We start from the raw sequence: 27,602 nt of genomic DNA, 5'->3' as shown, positions 1-27,602 counted from the left end.
GATTTTGGAAATCATAGGTTTCCTATTTTACGAGTGTCCAAAAAAGTAAGCTAATATATTTTGATACCAGTTTGGAGCTTCAAACCTCTTTTGTTCAAGATGGTAACTGAGAACTGAAGTAGAAGCTTGTTAAGTATAGTACATAATGACAGCTTTTATTAGAGGTTATTTGGAATTGCCCATGTAACAAATTGAGTATTTTATCATGTGATTTTAATTTATTCAACTTCAGATTGTGGATGTCTTCTGAAATTGCTTTGTATGCTGGTGAGAATAGTTCACTCGTATTTGTGGTGCTTTGTATTTGTTTTGAGGAAGGTTGTTCTTTTTAAGCTCTGTTCAACTATTAGCTGACTGCATTGTTCATAAAAAGTAAATTAACATGGTATAAGCCTTTGCTAATTTTGCCTCGTTTGCATTTAGTTCAAGGGAAATGCAGAAATAGTCAACCCCTAACACTCAGTAGTTTGACTTTTTCAAATTTGATTATTCTTAGGTCATTGAAACGTTTTTTTTTTTTTTGTGTATTTACTGGTTTCAGTCATACTATATAACAAAATTCAGCAGAGCATTAAAAATTGCAGTGCTGTATGCCATAAGAGTGAATGCACCTTAACTGAAAAGACACGAAAAATGATTTCACAAGGTATACAGTGAACCCTCGCTACTTCGCGGTTCGACAATCGCGGATTCACCACTTCGCGGGGTTTTCCCATAACCCATATATATATATTGGTGTGCTACTGTCTTAAGCACACATTTGAGTATGAGTTGTTTTCAAATGTATTTGAATGGTTTACTGAACACATTTTAGTAGTTTTTAAGTTTTATTGTAAATAACAACTGAGTTAAACATCTCCATCACTGGAGGAAGCTGTGTTGGTCCACATGACCAATTCTGGTGAAGTTTAGATAAGAACTGAACAAATTACTGATATCCCAAAAATCGTACACTTGCTTTAATTTGGATAAGTGACGGAATCGGAAGACACCTGCATCCGGTGACGTCACAAACTTTCACACGAAGAGTTAATGTGTTGACACTAAGAAAGAATGACAACTTAGCATCTTACATCCTGTACACAATTTGAGTTGACCATAGCAAATCTCACGGCCAGCTCTTCCAACCAACATGACATATTACGTCATTTGTTTTAAACATGTAATATTACTATTCTAAATATTACATAAGCTCGGCCAGCTATCTCAATTTTTTTTTTTTACAAAAATTTAACAACAAGCCGAAACATGGTTATTAGGTGTGACTGGACATACGTATCATTCATTGTCCAAAACTAGCTATATCCAACTGAGGACGAATGTCCAAATAGGCACATCAAAACTAATAACAATAATGCATACAAAAAAGATATTACCAAAGCAAAAAGAAAAATGCATGATAAAACCAAGATCATATATATGGTACATTGCTAGCAAATGATTACATGGTACCAAAAAACAAAACAAATTCTGACTTACAAATGATTCGGTAACTTGATAAAGAATAATTGTTACCTTTGTCAGAAACAAGATACTCAATTTTTTAGTGCACAAATACAAATTCCTGGTACGTACACGTACCACGGTTTCGTACATATATATATATATATATATATATATATTTGTATATAGGGCTGATACATTTTATTAGATGCCCATAGATTCTGTTATATATCTTATATATTTTTTTTTTTTTTTTTTTCTCTTTTCTTTTTTAACATTCCGGCTTATATATTTTTATTAGATGCCGAGAGAAAAAAATGATTTATATCCTTTTTTATTTTATTTATTTTTTTAAATGTTATTTTAAATGTATTTTTAACAATGCAAATGTAGAGAATTTCTTTAATTACATATTACTAGCGTACTAGTCAGCTTTTCATACAAACATCATCCTGACAAATTACTCCCTTAGCGAATGAGGTGGCCACTCATACAGCTTTGAACTGAATCAAGTAAGGGGTATTGTCAGGGCTATTCAACTCGTTCCTTTGTAGCTGCTTGCTGTGCCGTAACCTACGCCAAACAAGGATGTTCACGGCGATAAAAATTAACGCCGTTCCAAATAAACCTGCTAGTAATATAGGTTGAAGAATCTCTTTGTAAGTCGGCGACAGGTGGTCCTTTTCGGTAAGTTTCATTAAGCGTTTCGCCACACTTCCTTTATAGGGGAGAGGAAGTGCGGGCGTTGTAGAGGTCCACGTGAAGTTCGCGAAGTAAGCACGTTCTCTGATGATTGTCCGTAGGCCAGTCACCATGGAATTCGGGGAAGTCCCGATACAGCCATCTGCTGCGACGAAGATGTGGTTGTAGGATGTGGATCCGTCAGGGCATGATACATTGAAGCCGTCCTTGTCGTATCGTATCCACGAGCCATTATTTAGTCTGCAATTGAATTCTTTATTGTCAAAGGGATAAAGCTTATCCAGACAATTTTCACTTGTATGGGAGAGAGCACCGTCTAGCACTATACCTAACTCGCATGAATCCATCAAGTTTTTACGGAATTCAAATGAGTCAGCTGTACATATTTTTCTATCCATTGCGTCTGAACAGTGAGTTAATTGATTTAAGTCTTTAATGACCGTATATGTTTCCTTGTCTGGGGAAATCAATACGTGTCCTGTCAAACTGGATATTACTGGATTTGAGTGATTCGTCATGAAAGTCGGAAATGGTGATATCCTGTAAGATTGCCAGGCATCAGAAGAATCAAAGGGAATTGTAATCCTAATCTTGTTATTATCTACGTTTACTGTAATTAGGCTGTAATAAAATTCTAACCTATGTTCGTCTAACAAAGGAACATAGCCTAGTTTATCCCTAGTGTTCTCCAGAACTAATTTTAAGTAACGTATAGGCAACAAATGGGGCGACAATACACCTTTAGTTGCTAACGTGATAGCTTCTACATAATCCTTGGATTTCTCAATGAAATGTGCAATTCTGTTATGTATGTGATCTATCTTTGAATCATAATACGTTAATGTTGCTAACAAATCCTGTACTTCCATAATTTGAACGATATTATCTGAATGTTCATTTAACAAATCCATAATTTTATTGATTGAAGCTAACTGATCCCTTAGTTCTGACATAATCAATTCATCTTTATGAGTCAAGAACTCAATTTTCTTATTTTGATTACTAATTTTAAGACGATTGGAAAGTCCTAAACCTAAACTTGCAACAGACCCAAAGATGCTTAATGCAGCATAAATGAACGGATTCCGTCTTTCTTTTTGTTCGTGTCCTACAGTCCACATCAAAAGGTCATAAGCCAAAGATCCTGTCTCTCCAGTCTTATTTTTTAAGTCATCAGATAGCATCTCTGCAACTTTTAATGTTGATCCAAGCAAACTCTTAGTAGTCAAATGAAAATGTCTCCTATGCAACTCATCCAATGATGCAGAAAACCTTGAAATGGCGGTTCTTAAGCTAGTGACATCATTCTCTTGAAGAAAAATTGCTTGCATATGCACTTCGACAATTATGTTGGTTGATGTAATAAAAATGTCTTTTTGTCTTTCAACTATATTGCCATATTTAAAATATATATTCTTAGTCTTAGAACTCATCCCATACGAAAAAAATGTCTGAGCGAACAATATCACTCCCAACAACAAAAAATTCATCTTGGAAACCTGTAACGAGAAAAAATATATGTAATTACTCCTGTATTAAAAAGAAAACTTTTTAGTTACAAAAATTAAAATTTTTCCTCACTTCTTTTTAATTTCTTATGTGAGACAATGGTACTATTCTCTCATCCGTGGGTTGGGCTACGTTTTGAATTCTAAACCTATTGGCCGTTAATATTTCCAAAATGTTAAATGGGCCTTCAAACTTAGGTGTTAGTTTATTGTTGAGCCCTTTTCTGACATTGATTTGAATATAGATGTTATCACCCACGGTATATGTTTTAGTTGGTTTCGCTATTTTATCATGATTCCTTTTCATTATGATTTGTGATTCTTCTAAATTCTTTCGAAGGATATCATATCGACTTATACTTGCATTTATACATTCTTTTAAAGGATTTGATAGATTAGTTGTAGGCGTTAATACATGGAAAGGTGTTCTAACTGGGGTACCATACAATGCTTCATGCGGTGACATTTTAATTGATATATGATATGAATGATTCAGAGTACTCAGTGCCGCCGGTATTGCAATATCCCAGTTGGGGTCTGATCCCCCTAGTGTTACCCTTAATATATTTAATATCTTCCTATTTGCTCTTTCCACTAGCCCATTCGACTCTGGGTGATATATCATGGTATTAACCTTCTTTATGTTGAGGAATTCACACAATGAGATAAGAAAGTGATTATTAAATTCACCACCCGAGTCTGAGATTATCATGTGTGGAATTCCATGTTTACAAATGTAACACTCGTAAAACTTCCTAGCGCATTCAATCGCAGTTTTAGTTTTAAGCGCTATTAGATCTGTATATCGAGTTAAAGCATCTATAATCACTAAGAGGTGCTTATTTCCTCTGTCTGACTCGTAAAATCCTGTTAACAAATCTAAATGTATTCTTTCAAAGGGTTGATTGGGAACAGGATAAGCTCCTAAGCTAACAGGTGTTTTCGTATGCCCTTTGTTTTCCTGACATGTGCGACAATTAGCTATGTGTCTTTTTATATCTGTAAGCATTGTATGCCAATAAAACAATGATTTGGCTTTCTGTGACATTAATGAGAACCCAGGGTGTCCATGTAATGGATTTGAATGCAACCAATTCAGGACAGTGGAAACAAGTGAGTTTGGTACTACTACCTGGTCGTTAGTTACATGTGGTGTATTGCGGGTTTTCCTTGTCACAGTCCTACACAGAATATTATCTTTGATTACATAATTCTGCTGCTTATACTTTATATATTCTTTTTCTTTATGATTGCCTTTCAAAGCATTTATAATTGTTTCTATTTTCTGATCTTTTCTTTGCTCAGTCTGTAACAATTCAGCACTCCAGCCTAAATCTTCTTGTTCAGATATTGTTTTTACAATAGGCATGGATGTTGATATATCTATTAATTCAGCTAAAGACTCCGTACAAGATGACACGGGGTTGCGTGATAATGCATCCGCAATGATATTTGCTTTCCCGGGTAAATACCCGATTCTTACGCCAAAATCTTGAATGATTAAATGCCACCGAGTTCGTTTAGGGCTGTGATTGAAGCCTTTAAAGAACTCTGTTAGTGGTTTATGGTCAGTAAGAACCTTAACGGGATAACCGTAAATTATGAACTTAAAATGCACTAGCGAATTAACAATAGCTAGTCCTTCCTTGTCTATTACTGCATACTTACTTTCGGAAGTTCTCAATTTTCGAGAATAGAAAGCTATCGGGAAAAACTGTTTATCATATTGCTGAAGCAATACCCCTCCTACTCCTAAGTCTGAGGCGTCTGTTGCAATGAAGAATTCCTTACCGAAGTCAGGAAATTTTAAGATAGGAGAACTACACAGTTCATCTTTCAAAGTATTAAACGCCTGTTGATGTTGCTCAGACCATATGAAATCTACGCCCTTCTTCGTAAGATCAGTTAAAGGAGCGGCTATTATTGAATAGTTGTGTATAAAACGCCTGTAATATCCACTACAACCCAGAAATTGCTGTATTCCCTTGACATTAGTAGGTATGGGAAAATTACGTATAGCCGACACCTTATCATGGACTACTTTAAGACCTTGGCTTGACACCATGAAACCCAAATATATCAATTCTGTTTTGAAAAATTCACACTTACTAATCTTTACCCTTAAGTTATGTTGTCTTAATCTCTGTAGTACTAGTTCTAACTTACGTAGATGTTCCTCTAAGGTGTTGGAAAAGATTACAAGATCATCCATATAGGCATGCAATATATCCCCTAACAAGTCTCCAAACACTATGTTAATCATTCTTGTAAATGTTATAGGAGCACAACGTAAACCAAAAGGCATCCGTAAAAATTCATAATGTCCCCTGGCTGTGCTGAAGGCTGTGTATGGGATACTATCTTCTTCTAATGATATCTGGTGAAAGCCTTTAAGTAAGTCCAAACTGGTAAAATATTTATTCTGACCTAATAAAGACAAAATATCGTCAGTACATGGCACTGGGAATCGATCAGGGATCGTTTCCTCGTTTAGACGACGAAAGTCGACGCAGATACGCCATGTTCGATCTTTTTTCGGTACAACTATTAAAGGAAAATTATAAGGGCTATTTGATTTTCTAATGACTCCTTCCTCTAACATTTTACCTACTTCATCATTTATTTCATTCTGGAATTTCATAGGGAGTCTGTACGAGGGTACATATATAATTTTCTGTTTGTCTTTTAACCTTATTTGATGCTCGATCACATCTGTTTTTCCTAAGGATCCATCCGTAGTGGAAAAGACATCTGTATATTTATTTAAAAGTTCAAAAATTTTCTGCTGAATTTCTTCGTCTTGAATGTCCTTACTGATTTTATTTTTAATAGATCGTAAAAGGGATTCATCCGCAACTGATTGAGAGTGATTGATTTCAGCAACGGTAAGAATACGATGTTTATAAACTTCTACATCCAAGATATGTTGATTTTTGTGAATTACTAAAGTGTTATTTAAATGATTACAGACTTCGATATTACATTGCTGATGTGAGCCTACTGTATAAATAGCTTGTGTGACAGACAATCCGTTGGTTTTCAAAGTATCGGAAAGGATTAATATTTCAGATCCCGGTAGTGTTTTCTTTATTTGCACTATTAAATTCGAAGGTATGTTTGGTTCGATATATTGCGTGCAAGATGATATTACGGGTGAACGAGAATTCTGCTGGGTCGCGTGTATTATTTCTTTATTAGTGAGACAAGTTATTGGTTCTTCAACGTACGTTACGGTTACATTTGTCGTCTCCTTTTTATCCAAAACTGACTTTAAAGTATTAGAAGACTTATAGAATTTCCCTTTGATATACACGCCGTGCTTTGCAGGAGCTAAGATAATGTTTTGATTTCCCATAGATGGGTATCCTATAATTACAGCTGGATACATATTAATGTTTTTCACAACAACAAATGTATCGGCAAACGTGCGATTACCGACTCTGAACTGAATATGAGTTATGCCTATGACGTTTAATTCATTATTTCCTATACCTGAAAGTCTGATTCCTGATTTTTCAATCGGAAAGTTCGAAAACAACAAATGATGCGTCTTCAAATCCATAATATTACGTGGACTACCAGAGTCAAAAAATAACGTAAAGGATTTGTGTTCTAAATTTACAGCATATAAGGTTGGCCGTAACTCATTTTGGCTTATTATTGTATGAATTCGTTGCAAATCTACGGGAGCATGCACTGTTTTACTTAATTCGGCTGTGTGTTTCATAGGAAAATCTATTGTCTCACAATTATCTGATAAAACATTAAATTGATTATTCAGTACTATTGATGTTGACATAAATGACCTTGACCCAACATCACTCTCTTCCCCTCTAGAGTTAACTATGTGGTATTTGCTTTGCTCTGCACATTCTGAAAATTAGGCTGACTTTGCGAGGTCTGGTTTGACGGCCCAGGCTCAGCGATATTTGAAGAAGTGTTTGTTTGTTTCGGACTCTGAACTGCATTGACATTTTGTTGTTTCTTCTTATTGTTAAAATGAGGATTTTTCTTTTTATTTCCATATGGAACTGACTGTGGAATTGACTGTGTATTTCTAGGATATTGTTGTGTCTTACGCGCGTAACATTGACTATAAGAATGTGATCCTGTGTTGTGAACTGAACAAAATTTCGTTCTACAGTCTGCGCTTATGTGACCTTGACGTTTGCAGTTGTAACACGTCACTCCCGCTACTGGATTGTTAATTACGTTCACTGTTTGTGGTTTTGTTTCATTCTTAGCAAAAACCTGAGTTAACACGGGATCGAGATCTGGACACTTGGACATGTGCTTCTTTATCTGTTTATAGACATCCAATTCCGTACTTGCAGGCATTAACTTCTTATCAAAGCACCGCACTAAAGCTTCAGGCAACATAAGTGTCATGCAAGTTAAATACATTAATCGTAAAAAATCTTTCACGGAGATATTATCGTTAGTAACCCAAGTGGAATTACCTAAAATGTCCTGATATTCGTTAAGCCTATCAGCTATGAGAGCTGCTCTCTCAACAACATTAAGCCGATTCATAGTGGCTTGATTAAGTGTATTTCGTAACGTTAACACTACATCCAAAGCTTCCTCACCCCCATAGATCGCGCGTAACCTAACTTTGAAATCATCCCAAGTAACTGCTTCCTGAAATGAAACACCTCTTAAATACGCACTCGCATCCCCCTTAGAAAAATCTATAAAACTTTTAGCTTCTTGTAATTGTACAAAAGGATCTACGATTTGTTTGGCATTTAAATGGGCATCAACGGATGAAATCCATGACTCCACATTTTGTGGCAAGAACCCGTTGACACGGCCTTGAAAAGGAAGGATTGCTGACCTGGCATTTACAAGCGTCACAATTGGAGGAGGATTAGCCTGGCCTACACCACTAGGTCCAGGGGTAGGGCTGACAGGAGGAGCCATGACTGCTGTATTCTTTTTTTTTCTATCTCTTTGACCCCTTTCAATCCTATCAAAATATCTATATGAGTACAGACGCCCACTGCGTAAACGCATATGTATAATAAAATTCCCCCAACAATGTTACTAATCCCAATACATTTCCCCCCAAGAGTTTATGAAAGAAAAAGGAATTAGCTCAAAGAAAGAAAAATTCTAAATGAGAATTCGGAGTTTCTTATAACAAAGTTTAGGAATTCACTCACCCCAGTAATAATTGACTAACGACTTGTGATAACTACACTTCACTGCACAAACTGAAATGAATACAAAATCTTTGTACTTAGCTTATATATGAAGTCGAGTCGTCTCTCTCTCTCTCTCTCTTGATGTTTTGTTAGCGATGTCTCGTTCTAGTTTCTTGTAGAATGTAGGTCTTCCTGGATATGTTTTGCAATAGTTGAATGCCAGTCCTTGGGTTTCCTAGGATGTTGATTGAAGATTCTATTTGTATACTAACATATGTTGGTGTTAGCATTTCCGTTGGACTTAGTCAAAATTGTAGATTTTTGTAGATAGTTCTGAGTTCTTGAAGATCTTTATCAGGTATTACAGCTTTTATTTTGAAGTCTTGAAGATCATTCTTTGGTTTTACAGCTTTTATGTTGAAGTCTTGAAGATATATCTCTGGTTTTACAGCTATTTATTTTGAAGTCTTGAAGATATTTCTCTAATTCTTAGAGTTTAATCGCTGTCTTTGAGTTTAATCGCTGCCACCATTTATTGGTGTGCTACTGTCTTAAGCACACATTTGAGTATGAGTTGTTTTCAAATGTATTTGAATGGTTTACTGAACACATTTTAGTAGTTTTTAAGTTTTATTGTAAATAACAACTGAGTTAAACATCTCCATCACTGGAGGAAGCTGTGTTGGTCCACATGACCAATTCTGGTGAAGTTTAGATAAGAACTGAACAAATTACTGATATCCCAAAAATCGTACACTTGCTTTAATTTGGATAAGTGACGGAATCGGAAGACACCTGCATCCGGTGACGTCACAAACTTTCACACGAAGAGTTAATGTGTTGACACTAAGAAAGAATGACAACTTAGCATCTTACATCCTGTACACAATTTGAGTTGACCATAGCAAATCTCACGGCCAGCTCTTCCAACCAACATGACATATTACGTCATTTGTTTTAAACATGTAATATTACTATTCTAAATATTACATATATACATATCGCGGATTTTCTGGAAAATTCGAAAATACCGCGAAATCTGAAGACAACCAAATACGATATTTTGTTACCTGTAATTCCATTAATACTGTAATTAGTAATATCTGTTCTTACTGATTGTTCATTGCATTACATATGATATATAATTCAGCACAGAAAGAAATAAAACACGAAAAGAGAATGTGATCATACGATAATTCAGTACTGTATACAGTACGTAGTAAAATTAAATCGAACATGAAACGCAAATCAGATGCAGTCATACCATATTAGAATGGTGTGTACTGTAATGGATGTGCTTCTTTTCCATGAAGGATGATGACGATAGCTGAGAAGGTTACGCTTCTCGACATGTTAAAAGATGGTAGAAGTTACGCGGCCGCCGGCCGCCATTTTGGCATCAACGAATCTACTGTTCGCTATATCAAGAAGGACGAGGCGAACATTAGAAAGACGGCTGCAATCACCTTTAGCAGATCAGCGAAGCGAGTCGTTACAACGCGTAATAAAACGATCGTACGCATGGAAGGTGCTTTAGCTGTGTGGATTGCCGACTGCCGGAAGAAGAAATAGCGTTGGATACGAACACCATCCAAACAAAGGCTTTGAGCTTATATGAGAATTTTGCTGCAAAGGAACCTAAAGACGACGACGGCAACCATGCTGAAGATGATGATGATGCAGATGATCCTCAACCAGGGACATCCACTGATTCCCAGCCTTAGAAACGTTTTTCCGCAAGCAAAGGATGGTTCGCGAAGTTTCAGAAACGCTTCGCCCTGAAAAGCGTTTCCCTGCATGGGGAGTCTGCTTCCGCTGAAACTGCCGCTGCTGAAACTTACATGAACCAGACGTTCAAGAATATTATCGCCGAAGGTGGATACAAGCCGGAACAAGTCTTTAATATGGATGAGACTGGCTTGTTTTGGAAGAGAATGCCGTCGCGAACTTTCCTGTTCAAAGAGGAAGCCAAAGCCTCTGGCTTTAAAGCATTCAAGGATCGCGTTACCCTCGTGATGTGTGGCAATGCTGCTGGATTTTTGTTAAAGCCGGGGCTTATTTATAATTCGAAAAATCCTCGCGCTTTGAAAAATAAAAATAAGAATCTCCTTCCCGTGTACTGGATGCATAATCCAAAAGCATGGATTACGAAGATGCTGACCTCCAACTGGTTCCATCAGTGTTTTATCCCGCAAGTCAGCAAATATCTCTTAGAGAAGGGCTTGCCATTCAAGATCCTTCTCCTTATGGATAACGCTGGTGGACACGCAACTGACCTGTCGCATGAGGGCATTCAGGTTGAGTTCCTGCCACCCAACACCACGTCATTAATTCAACCGATGGACCAGGGGGTTATCAGGGCGTTCAAGGCCCTCTACACGAAGAATACCTTGGCGGACCTCGTTGCGTGTGTGGATGCTGCCCAAGATGACGAGGATGAAGATTTTAACTTGAAGGCGTACTGGCGGCAGTACACCATAACCACGTGCCTGCAGAATATTCAGAAGGCACTTCAAGAGATGAAACCTGCAACCGTGAATGCGAGCTGGAAGAAGTTGTGGCCCGATATTGTTTACGACGACAAGGGATTTACTCCGTCGGAAATCCAACACTCTGCAATACGGAAATCTGTGCAGTTGGCTGCCATAATTGGAGGTGACGGGTTTGGCGACATGACGACTGAAGACGTCGACGAGTTGTTGGACTGCCATTCCTAGCCCCTAACTGACGCAGACCTCGAAGACCTGACGAAATCGGCAAGTGAGGAAGAGAGTGATACCCAGGAAGAGACCCAAGAAAATGTCGAAGAAACGGGCTTAACATTAGAACGGCTTGCCAAGGCCTGCAACCATGCGAAGGAGTTGAAAGAAATGTTGCAAGAGTGGGACGAGGATATGGTTCGCTCGATGCAATTCTGCAACAAGGTTGATGACATATTGACTCCCTACAAAATGCTCTTGGATCGAAAAAAGAAGCAGCGGCAACAACTTCCGATCACAATGTTCTTCCAGCCTCGCAAAAAAGAGCCAGTTCCTCCTGCTAGTACGCCTTCGGAAGAAATTGAAGAAGTTTCCCAGGAAGAAGTTGAAGAGGTGTCCCAGGAAAAGACACCTCCGTCTGAAGAGACGTAAAATACTATCATTGGCTGCACAGTAGAACACATCATCAGCTTCATCATCATCATTTCTACTGTGCAGCAAATTCATCGCCATCACCATTCAAGTTTTTCTTCAACTTCTTTCGTGGTGAGTACAGTAACAATCTCTATTTTTTACTTTAATATTCTTACTGTACATTCTAAAACTGTATTTGTGCCTGTTTTATAGTTTAGTACTGTACGTATTGTATGCATTAAGTTAAAGGGAAGGTTTTAAAAGTCTACATGTTGTAACCTATCATATTTTTTTTGTTTAAAATTTACATTTACGTACGTAAAACAATCCTCTCTCTCTCTCTCTCTCTCTCTCTCTCTCTCTCTCTCTCTCTCTCTCTCTCTCTCTCTCTCTCTCTCTCTCTCTCTCTCTCTCTCGTAAATTGTTTTCCTGCTTTGCTACGTACAATACTGTATAATTTATATTTGTAAGGTAATATATTTTGTAAATGCTTTTACTGTAAATACTGTATGTACTGTATCATTATTTATCACTATCATCATGCGCGTTAAATGCCTTGTTTGTTCTGAGCGTGGTTGTTCACTGAGCGTACACGCCGTCGTTTCAGGCGGCGTCATAAAGAAAAACATTTCATTTGGAAGTCCTAAGAAAAATACGTAAACTAAAACATTGGTAATAAACAAATCAACATACAGTACTGTATAATCAATATAATCGATGCAAAAACTAACCTATACATATATGTGTACTGTACACTAAATGAGTTTGTTTCTTCATTATGATCAGAGATGAACGTAAACAAAACATTGGTTGCCATTTTTTATCGTGCTTTTTAGGTGTTTAGGAAACGCATGATATAAAATCGCCTTTAATATTTGTGCCTGTTTTAGTTTAGGGTGCTGTAGTACATGCATTAAGTGTTCTGTACATTAAAGGGTGGTTTGTTAACAGTACTACGTACAAGGGAAGGTTTTAAAAGTCCGAATATACATGTTAAATAAATAGGTAAATATGATGTCACTACTTCGCGGATTTTCACCTATCACGCCCGCGTCTGGAACCTATCTACCGCGATAAACGAGGGTTCACTGTAAAAGAATTGAGAAACGTGTGGATGAAGATAAACACTAAAACATTTCATACATGTTTATACTTTTCTCTGGCTTTTACAAATCTTTCATCCTTCATGATAGGGAATGTCTTCATTGGAGCTGGAATGAGCATTGAATTCATTAACGCAATAGTTACTAACAAGTGGTGAGTACCGGCAAGTAGGCCGCCCACTCTCCTATCAAAGACCTGTTACGTCCTATAACCAATGCTATAAATTTTTTCTCTTATTCTTTCAGTTTTGAATGGTTGAACAAGGTTGAAAGGTAGAATGACTGGCTACTTGGTGGATCTGACGACGATACTGGTAAGCCTCATAAACTGAAAACCAGTCTTCACAGCCAAGATCAGTGAAAAAGTATTTCCCCTCATCATCCCTTCATTAGAGGGATGATGGCCAAATTTATACGAAACTCATTGGTTATTATATACCAGGTATTCCATTCTCTTACATATACTCTAAATGGGGGAATAAATTCCATCAAGATCAAATGGCAGGTTATGTAACCTGGCACTGACCAGGCTCTAACAAGTCATTCTTTACAATGAATAGCTGTTAGGAAAAAGGAGGATGCTCAAGTGATTTTCCTCTCTTCTTTTCTGGACCTGGAAGTCTGACATTTCCAGGAAAAAAAGAACCTCCCAATTTTGGTTCTAGGGTACTTATTCCCACCAATAAGTGATTTTCCTATTTTAAAGGTAAAAGGTTGGTATACAAGTAGGAACAAATAAATTATATACTGTAAGTATTTTTTGTTTTTCCTAGCCATAAAAATCCGAGTCCTTTAAATTGTACTTCCTAATTCAACCACCCCTCTTATTCTTTGGCCTAACGTCAAAATTGGCTAGTCTGACCGGCCGGTGGGCATTCATTCTCCCCTGGACACTTGTCAATAACTAACTACATCATTAACAAATCAATTGTTGTTACTGCTCATACTAAAAACTTCTATTTAACAGGTCTTAGGTTTATATACCTAAATATACAAGATGCTTCTAGATTTTATTTTATTCCTACACATATAGAAACTTCTGAATCATTTATATGGGTCTCTCATAGTCTTGTTTTTCTACGACCAAACTATCAAAGAAAATTAATTGTGTCGTACTTCATTGCTATGCAACCACTGCACATGCATGCTAGGAGGGCTACTCACAACGCTTGGTCATTTCTTCACAACACTCCTCAACGTCCTCTCGATGATCGAGACTTTTGCATTTATCTAGCTTACCCTTTTAGTGTTTACTGCTTATGACTTATGTGTCTTTTATCTATTCACAGTCACTTGTGATACTATTCGTTATCGGTGAGTTATGACTGAGTGCTTTTTATCTAGTAAGACTCGGAATTTGCATTCTTGCCCTGGCCGGAATGGGTACCCTTGTGGCATTCTCATGAACCAGGCAGACATAGATCTGCTTCCCTTTTGTCCCTTTTGCCCATAGTAATCTTGATAGTGTTGATGATCATACACGGCGGGACTTTGAGCCAGCACTTGTAGGAAACACTCTGACTACAATACCATATGCCATGAGCCATGTCATAGCCTAGTAAACAGGATTATAAAACGGATTTTGAAGCAAAGCAAAAAATGTATGGAAGCTTTCTATAGACAGCTTTCTAAGGGATATTTGGCTACATTGATACTCCCAGAGAATTGACCATAGGTGTCCAGAATTCTAACTCCTGGCACGAGTATCCTTAAAATATTTCTTTAGGATATCGCATAACATCAGGGGACTTATATCTTGATACGACACATGGCAATCTTCACCCCGAATAGAGTTTTCGCTCTGAGGGGAAGAGTGGCGAAATTGAAGGGGAGCCGTTATCAAGGTTACCCTTCCTCCCCTACTATTACAGGGCCCAAAATGGTGACTCATTCCTTGTAGCATTGAGCATGGTGCTACAGATATAGTAGTTTCGGGAGGGATTAATCCTTTTCTTTAGAAAAGGAGGGTGGGTCCATCAGGACGACATGGCCATCTCACCCAAAAATAGATTTTTTGCTTTGCTTCAAAATCGATTTTTTGGGCTCAAGCCATGTCGTCCTGATGGAAGCTTACCAGAGAATTACTTGAAACTACTGTATCTGTGGGTTTGTATAAGTGCCTCAACCTTGGGTCAGCTTCTATATGGTCATCCAGACTGCTGAAATGTATGACGATACCGTTATACGTCATTACCACTAATCATGGAACAATTTTAGGGCTTCCGGCCCGCTACAGGGAAATGTCTTCTTGACGATAGAAGCGCAAGGTTTGTATTCATGTAGGAACAAATATAAGTATCAACTAGATCTTTTGTTCATATGAATCAGTACCCTAAGTATGAATTTTACTTAGGAAAATAAGTAAAAGGACTCCGGCTAAGTTTATTTTAGTTATATACGGGGCAAAATAACACGCAATTACACGTTAACCATTTATTAAATTGATAATCAAATGGAACAACATGTGTAATATAATTTGTAAAGGAATTATACATTCAACATATACAGACAAATGTTTTCTACCTGAAAGGGAAGAAAAGGATTAGAGGCCACTCACAAATAGTTGAAAAAATTATCAAGATAATTTTACTGTAAATGTTGGATAACTATCAACACTGTGTACAAGTGTACACATGGCACTAGTGGCATTGGTATAATTCTGCACCTAGAAAAGAACAGTCCTAGTGTCACCAGGGTGACACTCAATAAAAGGATATTGCACTGGAAGGTGTCAAGACCTTTTTACCAAAATTGAAAAGTCCCAATCAATTCACTGTTTATCGCAGCACTAGACGACAGGTTTCACCACAATACCTGCCGGCACCACAAAATGTTTTAGTTCGTGCATTTGCTTCGCATAATGTTTGTAAAACACTCTGGAGGATTTCCAACCAGTGTATGAGCGAAGACGCTCAAAGTCCATATACTGAAAAGAGTTCAATGAGGAAGCAATTTTTCTCGGATCATGACCTGCAGGTGTACTATCAGTATCCGCTCTGCGAATGAAGTAGGTGAGCTTCGCCCTCAGGTGTTTTAGGGATAAGTTCGATCCTGAGGTTTCGCCTTTGAAGAGCTGTCCTCCCCTGAAGTCTGAAGTTCTTCGAAGATAGACCTTTAGACACTCTACTGGACATAGAGAGACATCTTCCTTCAGAGGGCAGATTCTCCAGGGACCCCACCTTTTGGTGGGTAGCTGGTTTTTGGCAAGAAAAGTAGGATCAGGAAAGAGATTCAGTTCTCCCGCTTCCGTGAACTGAATATGGCCCTCGTCTCCTGATAGGGCCGCTATTTCACTTAACTCTAGCCCCTGAGGCTATAGCGAACAGAAAAATCACTTTTTGTGTTAGATCGTTAAGAGAACAATCTTCATTGTTCAAGGCTGAAGCATAGTGTAAGACTTTGTCCAGAGACCAGGCTTCGGAGGGGCTGCAGGTTTAAGTCTAGCGCATGCCTTCGGAATCTTGTTGAAGATTTCGTTCGCCAGGTCCACCTGGAAGGCGTATAGGAGAGTCAGGGCTGACTTACACTTAGTTATCATGGTGGCAGCCAAACCTTGCTCGTGAAGGTGGATGATGAAGGACAGGCTGAAATCTATTGAGATTTCTTTCGGCCTTTTTGCTTTTACGAAAGCAACCCACTTTTTCCAAGACGATTCGTACTGTCTTCTGGTTGACTTTGACTTGTATTCTTCTAGGAAGTCTATACTGCCTTTCGAGATCCCAAATCTTTTCTTGACTGCTAAGGCGAGAAAATCATGAGATGAAGGTTTTGGGTTCTCTGTGATGAAGCGAAGACAGTCGACTTCTGAACCAGTTGAGATAGAGCTGTGTTCGGTAAATCCGGGTCCATCTGTTCCAATCTAGGGACCTGGCATCCGTCGCCTCCGCCAGAGGGTCCTCGTATGGGGCTACATATCTAGGTAGTTTATTGTTGTCGCTCGTCGCGAAGAGGTCGATCTGCAGTTCTGAGACTTTTTCCAAAATGAAGGAGAATGAGTCTGCATCTAGGGACCATTCTGACTCTATCGGGTTTATCCTGGATAAAGCGTCCGCTGTCACATTGCGGAACCCTTGTAGGTGAACTGCTGATAAGTGCCATCTCTTCTTTTTCGTTAAACGAAAGATGGCTAACATCACATGGTTGATGTGGGGCGATCTCGAGCCTTGTCGGTTCAGACATCTCACTATCACTTCGCTGTCCAAGACCAGCTTGATGTAGGCTGATCTGTGAGGGGATAGTTTCTTCAGCATCAAGAGGACTGCCATGGCCTTCAAAATATTGATGAGAAAGGTCTTGAACAGGGATGACCAGGTCCCGTGGGCTTTCCTTTGATGGGAGTGACCTCCCCATCCTTCCGTCGAGGCATCCGTGTGGATGGTCACCGATGGGGGAGGTGGTTGTAAGGGAACGGTCCTCGTTAGGCTCTTGACCTTCGACCATGGCTTGAGAAGTGATCATAGTGAGGTCGGTACCGGTCTTTGTAGATCTCTTCGAGCGTTTGATGCGTATCTTCTCCAGACTCCTGACGCATCTTTCAGCTGTGCTCTTAGCACTGGGTCTGTTACTGCTGCAAACTGGAGAGAGCCCAGTACTCTTTCCTGTTGTCGTCTAGAGATCCTGTCGGATTTCAGTAGTCTCTTGACAGAACCCGCGATATCTCTCGTCTTCTTTGGTGGAATGGAGAGGCGGTGTGACTTCAAGTTCCAATGGATTCCCAGCCATTGAAACTCCTGAGCTGGAGAGAGGCGAGACTTCTTGAAGTTGATCTTGAATCCCAGATGTTCCAGGAACTGGATCACTTTCTTGGATGCTTGCAGACAAGCAGTCTTGGATGCTGCCCACACCAGCCAGTCGTCCAGGTACGCGGCCACCTGAAAACCTTCTAGGCATAGTTATTGAACGACTGCGTCTGCAAGTTTTGTGAAGATCCTTGGGGCTATGTTTAGTCCAAAGGGCATGGCTCTGAAGACATACATTGTCATCTGTAACTTGAATCCAAGGTAGGAGGAAAGAGGGCGGTTGACTGGGAGGTGCCAGTAAGCATCTGCCAGGTCTATTGTGACTGTGTACGCCCCTTTCGGTAACAGGGTCCTTATGTGTTGAAGGGTTAACATCCTGAACTTGTTGTTCTCGATGAATTTGTTGAGCGGCGACAAGTCCAGAATGACTCTGAGTTTGTCCGAGTCCTTCTTGGGAACACAAAACAGCCTTCCCTGGAATTTGATGGACTTTACTTTCCTTATACTGTAACCTTTTTTGTCAAGAGTTCTAAGGTATATTCTTCCAGTAAGGGGGTGGAGTGTTGGAAGAATTGAGGAAATGAAGGTGGAGACCTGTTCCATTTCCATCCTAGTAAATTTTTTATTAGGCTGTGGGCCCAGGGATCGAAGGTCCAACGATCCCAAAAGTGTTGAAGTCTCCCTCCTACCTGTACCATCTCATTGCTTAGGCGGTCCGGGGGGCTTGCCACTCTGACCGCGTCCTTCCCTGCCTTGTGAGGGGTGTCTTGAGGAGCCCCGTCGAGAACCTCTTCCTTTTGGACGAAAGGTAGTAGTTTGCCTCTCAAACCCTGGGTTGAAAGCTGGTGAATGGGCAACCAGCTGTTGAGGCACCACTTGGAAGGTGGTCTGTGGCTGAGCGACCACTTGGGTCATCTTGGTCATGGTGACCGTGGGATGTTGCTGAGGAGGCCGAGAAGGTAGTCTTGGCTTCTTTGTCTTCCGTTTTGGTTGGGGACCAGCATCCGGGGAAGACTTCCTCTTTGAGGAGATGCCCCACTTTTGGAGAAGGTTCCTATCCTCTGTGGTGGCTTTCTCAACTACCTCTTGGACCGCTTCTTTTGGGAAGAGGTCCTTACCCCAGATACTGGAAGAAATCAGCTTCCTGGGTACGTGTTTCACCGTCGCAGCAGCAAACACGAACTCCCTACAGGCTCTCCTAGCCTTCATTAAGGCGTACAGGTCCTTTATGAGGGTGGCCATATGCATCTTGGCCAGGACAGTGAGCATATCTGGGGTGCTGTTGTGGCCTGCACACATCTCTATGCAGTTTTGGAGGGACAGGGAGGCGGCTAGCCTCTCTTTAGTCTCTTGCTCTTTTTGCAAGAGAAAGTCTGACAGCTTAGGGAGGGTCTCGCTGAACTGCTGTCCCGCGATATCTGCATCCAGTTTACCTACTGAGAAGGTTAGGTGGACCTCCTTCCATTCCTTCTCATCTGTGGGCAGGGCTAAAGACAGAGGCGTACACTCTTCTAGTGAAGGGCATGGTTTACCTGCCTCAACTGCCTTGGCAACGGTCCGGAACGCCTTCGACGTAAAGGGGAAGGCTCTCGAAGCAGGAGCAAGAAAGATAGGGTGTTTCTTGCTCAGTGCAGAAACTCGCAAGTTGGTATAACCTGCCTTCTTCAGGCTACTCGTCAAGAGAGCCTGTGCTTTGTCGTGGTCGAATACCATGACCTCCCTCGGTTCCGTCTCCTCTTTTGACGCTGGTTCATGCTTCAGTCGGATGAAGCACTCCGAGTAGGCATTAAAGTTCGGCCAGAACTGAATGTCATCCAGGGGGACGGCTCCCATCTTCTTCGAGATTTAGAGATTGCCGTTGGCAATAGGCATGAACTCTGCATAACTCCAGGGATTGGTCTCGGAGCAGGATGGCAGGTCTTGAACTCTGGCTCGCTTTCAAGACCCGCGGGAGGCGGCGGTCCGAGTTGCTTCACGGAGCTCTCTTGTGATCTTCGCTTCCCTTTCTACTCTCTCCTTGCGTAGATTCTCCATTAAGGCGGTAATATGGGCCAAAACTGCCTGACCCATGGCGTCCAATAGAGGGGTAGGAGCCGAAGACGTAGACGGTGTCGGCTCTGCTGCCGGAACAGGCGGAAGGGGCTCCTACGCTTCTGACGAATCGACGTCTTCATCTCCTCCGGGAAGTAGAGTAGACTCTTCCTCAGGATCCTCCCAAAGGAGATCCTTCTCTGTGTCTGTGGACACTTCAGACATCCTTTCCTCCTGGTAGATGTCCATGCCTTGTATCGCTTCACTGACTTCTGCCTCAACTGCGATCTGGACGCAGGGAGGCCCGGGTTGTGTCTGGTGCACAACGGCATCAGTAGTAGCTTTTGGGAACAACAAGCTACGCATCCTGCCATTTGGAAGGTACGGTCCTGGAGAGTTCTTCTTGAACCCTCGTACCCAATTGCAAAGCTTATCGGGTGCTGTGCCCCTCGACTCCGTCGACTTGGGGTTGCCGAAACCCTCGGCCACCAAGACCGAGCAGACGTTGCTGTTCTTGGGGTCCCAATACCGCAAGGTTTGGGTAGTAACAACGCGGGCGGCAGGAGACTTGCACATAGTGTGATCACAAAAGTTCCTACTTTTGTGGTTACAGTATATCACCTCACACTTCACTTTCTGCTCCTCCTGTAAAGAAAGGAAATTGAAATGAGTATGCGTTAATTTATCACACTTGATAAATAAATTTCATGCAATAAATGTTTTGGTATCTTAACCATTATAGCTTAGGATAGTAAGCTAGATAGGAAATAGGAAAGACACATACTTGTGTCTCCTGTCCAGCCAATTGCTGTGACCTCCCCCAATATTAATATTAGAATTTCCTTATTGAAGGAAAATCAAAGGAGAAGGGTTCTAACCTCTAGTGTTAGAATTAGTGTATACTAGCACTGACCCTTCCATAAAAGTATTAACCCTTTTACCCCTGGGGTATTTGGAAATTTCCAACCCTTAACCCCCAAGGGGTTATTTTTTTCCCAGCACATTTTGCAGTATATTTTCTTTAAATTGCTCTAACAGCCTTAGTTTTTGTCATAGAGAGGTCAGGTTGGTCTCATTCTCTTGGAAAATGCCTGAATTTTCTCAAAAAATTATCAAAAAATATGAAAAACCAATTTTTATAGCATTTTTTTGCAAGGACGTACCGGTACGTCCATGGGTGTAAAGGGATGGCTTTTGTGAAACGTACCAGTACGTCCTTTGGGGGTAAAAGGGTTAATATTGTGGGGTAAAATATGATCTGATGACTTTCATCAGTGTATTAAAGGAATACTTCACTTCAATATGAAATTGGTCTCAACAATAGACTGTGAAAGGATACACAGGGTATGTTGGAAAATATGAACTACTGTATAATATATACTATAGTTTTCTGCCTGCAGTATGTACTATACTGCAGAAATACTGGCTACTGTATAAGCATATACTGTAGTTCAGCCGGCAACATACCTGGCGGCACCGGTCCAGCTGGCATGCTGCCAGCTAGGTTAGTACCTGACGGCACTAGCCGACACAGAGATAGAAAGCATGGAGCGAAGGGCTACTTTATTAATGTAATTTAGTACAATAAATAAGGGTGTAGGTATTATTATTCCTACTGCCTTCCTCCAGAATGAGGGTTCAAATGGAAGGGGGAAATGAATCATTCTAGCTTCCATCCAGCCACAAGATCTGCTGCCAGCTACTGCCGGTTTCAGGGATGTGGATGGCAGTCCAAGGGAGGACTGAAGAACACTCAAAGACAAAGGGTCTCCCACCGGCAGCCATCATGGCTGGTACAAGCTTTCCCGGAGCCTTGCGTCCGTAGGGGAAGGTCAGAGCGGCTATCAAGCCTCCTATGTAGGAGCCCGGCCGGCACCACATTCTACCCGGCAGGCGGGGAGATTGTAGGACACCAGCCAAGGACATGCGATGGCTAGGCTATCGCTAAACGACAGAGAGCGGCAGGGAAAGAGTCTTGTATGTTGTGTTGGGAGAAGGCGGCAGGATTGCCGTCCACTTCCCGACACAATCAGAAACCTCGTTTCAATATCGGCGCCGTCCTGGGCAGCAGAAGAATTTCGATTCTTCAGCCCAGGGCCTTGCCAAAACAAGACTTGTCTTCTAGACCGCAAGGGAGAAGGTGGCGGCATCGTACTATCACTTCGGATGCGGAGTAGGGAAGCTAGGCTTCCTATGTCTACAACTGTAAGCCGCCAGGTGAGTGACTACTCACCCGGCAGGAAAGCTGTCAGCATAAAGACTGAATACTCAAGATACTGTCGTAAAACCAAGCCGAGATACTCACTGGCAAGGGGAAAGACAGAAAAACACTAGCCTAGTCAAGCTTGAGTGTACTACTCTATGGCAAGACCAAGATAGGGTTGTCGGCACTCGGAGGGAAGGAAGGGTTTACTGTACCCTTAAATCTCCGAAGGAGACGATTATCGAATTATATAATTAATTTTAGGAGATATACTATCTCCTGTTGAATTGATAAAACGATACGTGAGGGTAAACGGGGATAATGTATGAAAGTATACTAAAGCGCGTAGGCTAGGTTAACCTAGCGCAGGGCGAGATCTTGGCTACTTATATCACCGAGACTAACGTATACGATCGACACATTCAAGGAAGAGGAAAATTACGTGCATGATCTTATCTTCACTAGTATAATTTTGCCCAAATAGCTATAATTCATTAAAGCTAAATACCGGGAATGTCGTTCTGCTGACTAAATAAAGCATGCATGATGAACGACAGCGTCCAAAATGGCGCCTCCGGTGACCGGCTATGCTCCGAAAAACACATTAAATTATGCTAATTTCACTGTGAGAAGGGAGCTAAAAATTATACACAGTAAAGATTAAATACTCAACTTTCCAATGGCAGAAGATGCTGGAGAATGCATAATAAGTCCTCAAAAATAGCCATGTAGAACACTAGATAAGCAGGGAGAAACACCGTGCGAAAGCGCTACTGAAATAGGAATGAGCCACCATTTTGGGCCCTATAATAGTAGGGGAGGAAGGGTAACCTTGATAACGGCTCCCCTTCAATTTCGCCACTCTTCCCCCTCAGAGCGAAAACTCTATTCGGCGTGAAGATTGCTATGTGCCGTATCAAGATATACGTCCCCTGATGTGATGCGATATCCTAAAGAAAAATTTTAAGGATACTCGTGCCAGGAGTTAGAATTCTGGAGACCTATGGTCAATTCTCTGGGAGTATCACTGTAGCCAAATATCCCTTAGAAAGCGGTCTATAGGAAGCTTCCATTAGGACGACATGGCTTGAGCCCAAAAATGGTAAACACGTAAATGATTTTTCAGAGGAAGCTTTTCCAGTCTTGGAAATGTCCAATTTGAGCGTCGAAAACCTACTCATGTTCCCATTTGTGGAACTCGTAAGAGTTGAGACAGCTTTTCCCCATAGTCATGAAGCAGCCTTGTCAGAAAACAAGGTAGTAGGTTGGCCAGGGCACCAGCCGCCCGTTGAGATACTACCACTAGAAACTTATTGGATCCTTTGGTTGGCCAGACAGTAATGCATTGGATCCCTCTCTCTGATTATGGCTTATTTTTTCTTTACCTACACATACACCGAATAGTCTGTCCTATTCTTTACAGATTCTTGACTTTCCTCATACACCTAACAACAATGAGATTACTAAACACTTCTTCACCCAAGGGGTTAATTACTATACTGCAGTTGTTCAGTGTATTATCCTCTTGGTAAGAATAAAAGAGACTCTTTAGCTATGGTAAGCAGCTCTTCTAGGACACTCCAAAATTAAACCATTGTTCTCTAGTCTTGGGTAGTGCCATAGCCTCTGTACCATGGTCTTCCACTGTCTTGGGTTAGAGTTCTATTGCTTGAGGGTTCACTCGGGCACACTATTCTATCTTATTTTTTTCTCTTCCTCTTGTTCTTTTTAAATGGTGTGTTGGGCAAGCTTAATAGAATGGCCATGGATGCCTTGTGGTTTATCAAGAGGTTGTCTTTTCCTTATATGATTGTTTTTCTTCTCAAAACCATCCTTACTGTCCTCCCTTCAGTTGAAGTAGCCATCCTGGGGGGTATTTAGCCTTCATGGTGTATCGGCTCCTCCTTGTTGACCAGTTTATCCGACTTTTTACTATAGTCTATGGGTTTGATCAATCACTTTATTTATAATTCTGTACATATTGTTTTTGTTATAATTCTTGTTAATCAAGTTTTTAAGTATGATGTCTCTTTTTTATTACTATTAATTCTTATGTTGTCTTCAGACATTGAGCAAAATCCGGGACCAGTACGTCATAGATTTCGTCAATGTCGTCTATTGCAATATTCGTGATCTTCATGCAAATATTCAAGACCTTACAGTTGCGTCCAGACATTATGATATTAATTTGTGCCCAGAAACTTTGGCTTCTAATATGAGGCACTCATCTGAGCTCTTTATAACTGGTTTTAAGAAGCCAATAATGTTGAAACGTGATGCCACCCCTAGGGCCAGGGGAGTGGCGGTGTATATTAAGACTGAGTACCCTGCTTCTCGTAAGTCCTTCTAGGAATTTAGATGTTATGAGATTCAGATAATAAAAATTTGTGGCAGGCATAACAACTTTTATTTGTGTTCGATCTACCGGAATCCAGACATGGATGATTCTATCTTCGATTGTCTTCTTACCATTATGGCTAAGATACAAGAAGATGATAGAAAGGCTTCTTTTGTCTTTGTTGGTGATTTTAATGCTCACCATAGGGAGTGGTTAAGTTCTATCTCTCCTACTGATCGCCATGGCTTAAGAGCTTTTATCTTTGCCTCTGAATCAGGCTGTGAGCAAATCATAAATGAAGCTACTCACAGGTCTGGTAATTGCTTGGACCTCATATACACTGACTCCCCTGGCATTATAACTAGTAAGGTTGGTTCTCCAGTCGGGACATCTGATCATGCCTTGATTTCATTAGTAGTGAAGACTGAGCAGCCTGTCCCTGATGTATCATACTCTTGTAAAATTTATATGAAATCTCGAGCAGACTGGAATGGGATTTTGCATGATCTTTTGTGCTTAAATTGGTCACAATTATATAGTAATGTTGATCCTGTTGTCTCTTTGAATAAGAATCTAATCATATGATTGATAGGCGTATCCCTTCTCCTGTGCCAAGATTCCGAATGAAGGACAAATCATGGTTTCAATGATGATTGTAGACATGCTTATTCGGAGAAGCAGGAGGCGTATCATCTTTGGAAGGGTAGCAGATCAGATTTGACCTGGTATAACTATATTCAGCTTAGAGCTTTTGCTCAGAGTTTGTGCCTCAACTGAAAAGGAATACAATTTAACCATAAAAGAAACCCTTTCTGGTACAGCTCAGGAACATAAATGGTGGTCTACCCTTAAATCTGCACTCTTTGGTGTAGATGCAACAGTTCCTCCTTTACTTAAACCTGATGTTTCCAAAGGATAAGGCAACCCTTTTGGCTGATGTTTTTTACAGTAAACAGTTATGATAATCTTGAACTTCCTCATTCCTGTTTACCTGAGGCTAAACTAACTAGTTTAGCTTTTCGATCTCGTGAAATTAAAGCTCTGTTAATGGACCTTGATGCTTATGGAGGTGTAGACCCAAATGGTATTTTTCCTTTGTTTTTTATAAAGACTGCAGATTTCTTAGCTCCAAAGTTATCTGTTATTTTGCGCAAGTTATCAAGAAGCGGAGCTTTTAGCACTTGTTGGAGAATTGGTAATGTTACTCTTCTTTGTAAATGTATTTGTGGTAGCTCAAGTCCAACTGATTACTGCCCAATTTCCATAACTCCCATATTATCTTAAAGTTTTTTAACGTCTTCTGGCAAAACGTCTCAATATGTTTGCTGAAGGTAATTATCTATTCCCTAGTTTGCAATATGGTTTTTGTAAAGGCCTTGGAGCATGTGATGCCCTTCTTACAATTTCCAGTACTGTACAGAAATCCCTTGATTATGGTCAGGAAGTTCGTATGATTGGCCTTGATTTTAGTGCTGCCTTTGACCGTGTTAATCATGAGGCTCTTGTCTTCAAACTCAAACTGTTGGGAGTGGGTGGATCGTTTCTTAGCATTATTATTGATATTTTAAGTAATAGATCTCAAAGAGTTGTTGTTGATGGGCACCATAGTGAGTATAGGAATGTGATATCCGGTGTTCCACCAGGTAGTGTTCTTGGCCCATTACTTTTCATACTATATACACATGACATGTGGTTTGGCCTAGAAAACAAGCTTGTTGCATATGCAGATGATGCTACTCTCTTTGCATCAATTCCATCCACTGAATGTAAATCGGGGCTTGCTTAATCCCTCGATAGAGATCTAGCTAAATTAGTGCATAGTGCAAATTACGGGGTATGAAGTTGAATCCTAACAAAACTCAAAGTGTGATTGTAAGTAGGTCAAGGACAGTGGCTCCTCAACATCAGGATCTCAGTATGGATAATGTTTCTTTAACTTTGTATGACTTTTAAAATTTTAGGTGTGATTCTCGTCAGTAAATTTACTTTTGAGAAACACATTAGGTCTGTGTCTTCTTCCATTGCACAAAAAAGGGATTTTGACGAAGGAAAAATCTATTTCTGGGCGAGAGACCTGTGCCGCCCAGTGAAATGCTCCTTTAGCACCATTTCTAAGGTATATAACTGGTATATATTACTAGAGAAAAAATTGCATAGGAATGCCAGGTTGAACCCAGCTCGCTCACCTATATAAGGTGTCGATATAATACTGGGGCGTGATAATCCACAACCAGAGGTCTCGCACTATTTAGATATCTCCTCTTCAAAATCCCCGCCACAGCGAGGTGCCGATCAACACTACTACCTCTAACCTAATCCACGCCAGTGACGTTCACTCCTCATAGCACCCAAGATTTGGGGCCCATGTCGGGAGGGAAGTCAAGGGAGGGTTCACTGGGCGGCACAGGTCTCTCGCCCAGAAATAGATTTTTCCTTCGTCAAAATCCCTTTTCTAGGCTCCGAGCTGTGCCGCCAGTGAAATTGTAAAAGAAAAATGGTCCCAAAACTTGGAACAATACCTGAGGAAGTAAAATAAAATCCAAAATAACAGGTAAGAGGATAGCAAGACATAGTTGATTAAGATTCACTATGTTCAGGAGGAATCACATTCCCTGCCGCCATTGTAGGAAATATAAGGCTTCCAGAGGTTTTAAAACAGTGGTGTTTAAATACTGTTGATACTTCCAGCCAGTATATTTTGTAAGTCCAGCGAAGTTCATAGTAATTAACTGAGGTAGCTACAGCTCATATATCATGGACGTGAGGGAGTGATGTGGGAATGATTCTAGGTACTGTAGCCCGTTAATGAAATACAGAATCTGCTGTCTGATTCCTTTCAGGATGATGGTTCTTCCATCTTCTCTAATGGATAAGGGCCCTGAGGACTGAATGGAAGATATGTTTAAGTAGGCTTCCAGAGTGTTTACTGGACATAAAGATGGGTCCTGCGGAAGTGGGACAATCTTCCAGGGGAACCGTCTGTCCTGGGGGTCCTCATTTTCGCTAAAAATCTTTTGTCAGGGGAAAGGATTACTTCCCCTGACGAGAGAAATTCAATATGACCTGGATCTCTAGACAAGGCTGAAAGTTCTGATATTCTGGCGCCAGAAGTCAGGTTCATTAAGAACAAGGATTTCCTAAACAATGGAATATAATGACAAGTCTCGTTAAGAGTGTCTGAATCCAACTTAAGTACGTCATTCAGAAACCAGGAAACTGAGCTGGGGTGAGTTAATAGTTTCAATCTGGCGCAGGTTCTCGGGATGGATGAGAAG

The 27,602-nt window shown here is 40.5% G+C and overlaps 1 protein-coding gene across 2 annotated transcripts in view; it reads left to right on the top strand.

The window, feature by feature from the left end:
* The window catches only part of LOC137648651 (uncharacterized), a 522,517-nt gene that overhangs the window by 130,922 nt on the left and 363,993 nt on the right, over nucleotides 1-27,602 (top strand). The gene's annotated exons all lie outside the window — the stretch shown is intronic.

Source organism: Palaemon carinicauda, chromosome 10 (genome assembly GCF_036898095.1).
Source record: "Palaemon carinicauda isolate YSFRI2023 chromosome 10, ASM3689809v2, whole genome shotgun sequence".
Classification (NCBI taxonomy): Eukaryota; Metazoa; Arthropoda; class Malacostraca; order Decapoda; family Palaemonidae; genus Palaemon; species Palaemon carinicauda.
Note: the sequence above shows the minus strand (reverse complement) of the source record. Positions and strands in the feature narration are given on the sequence as shown.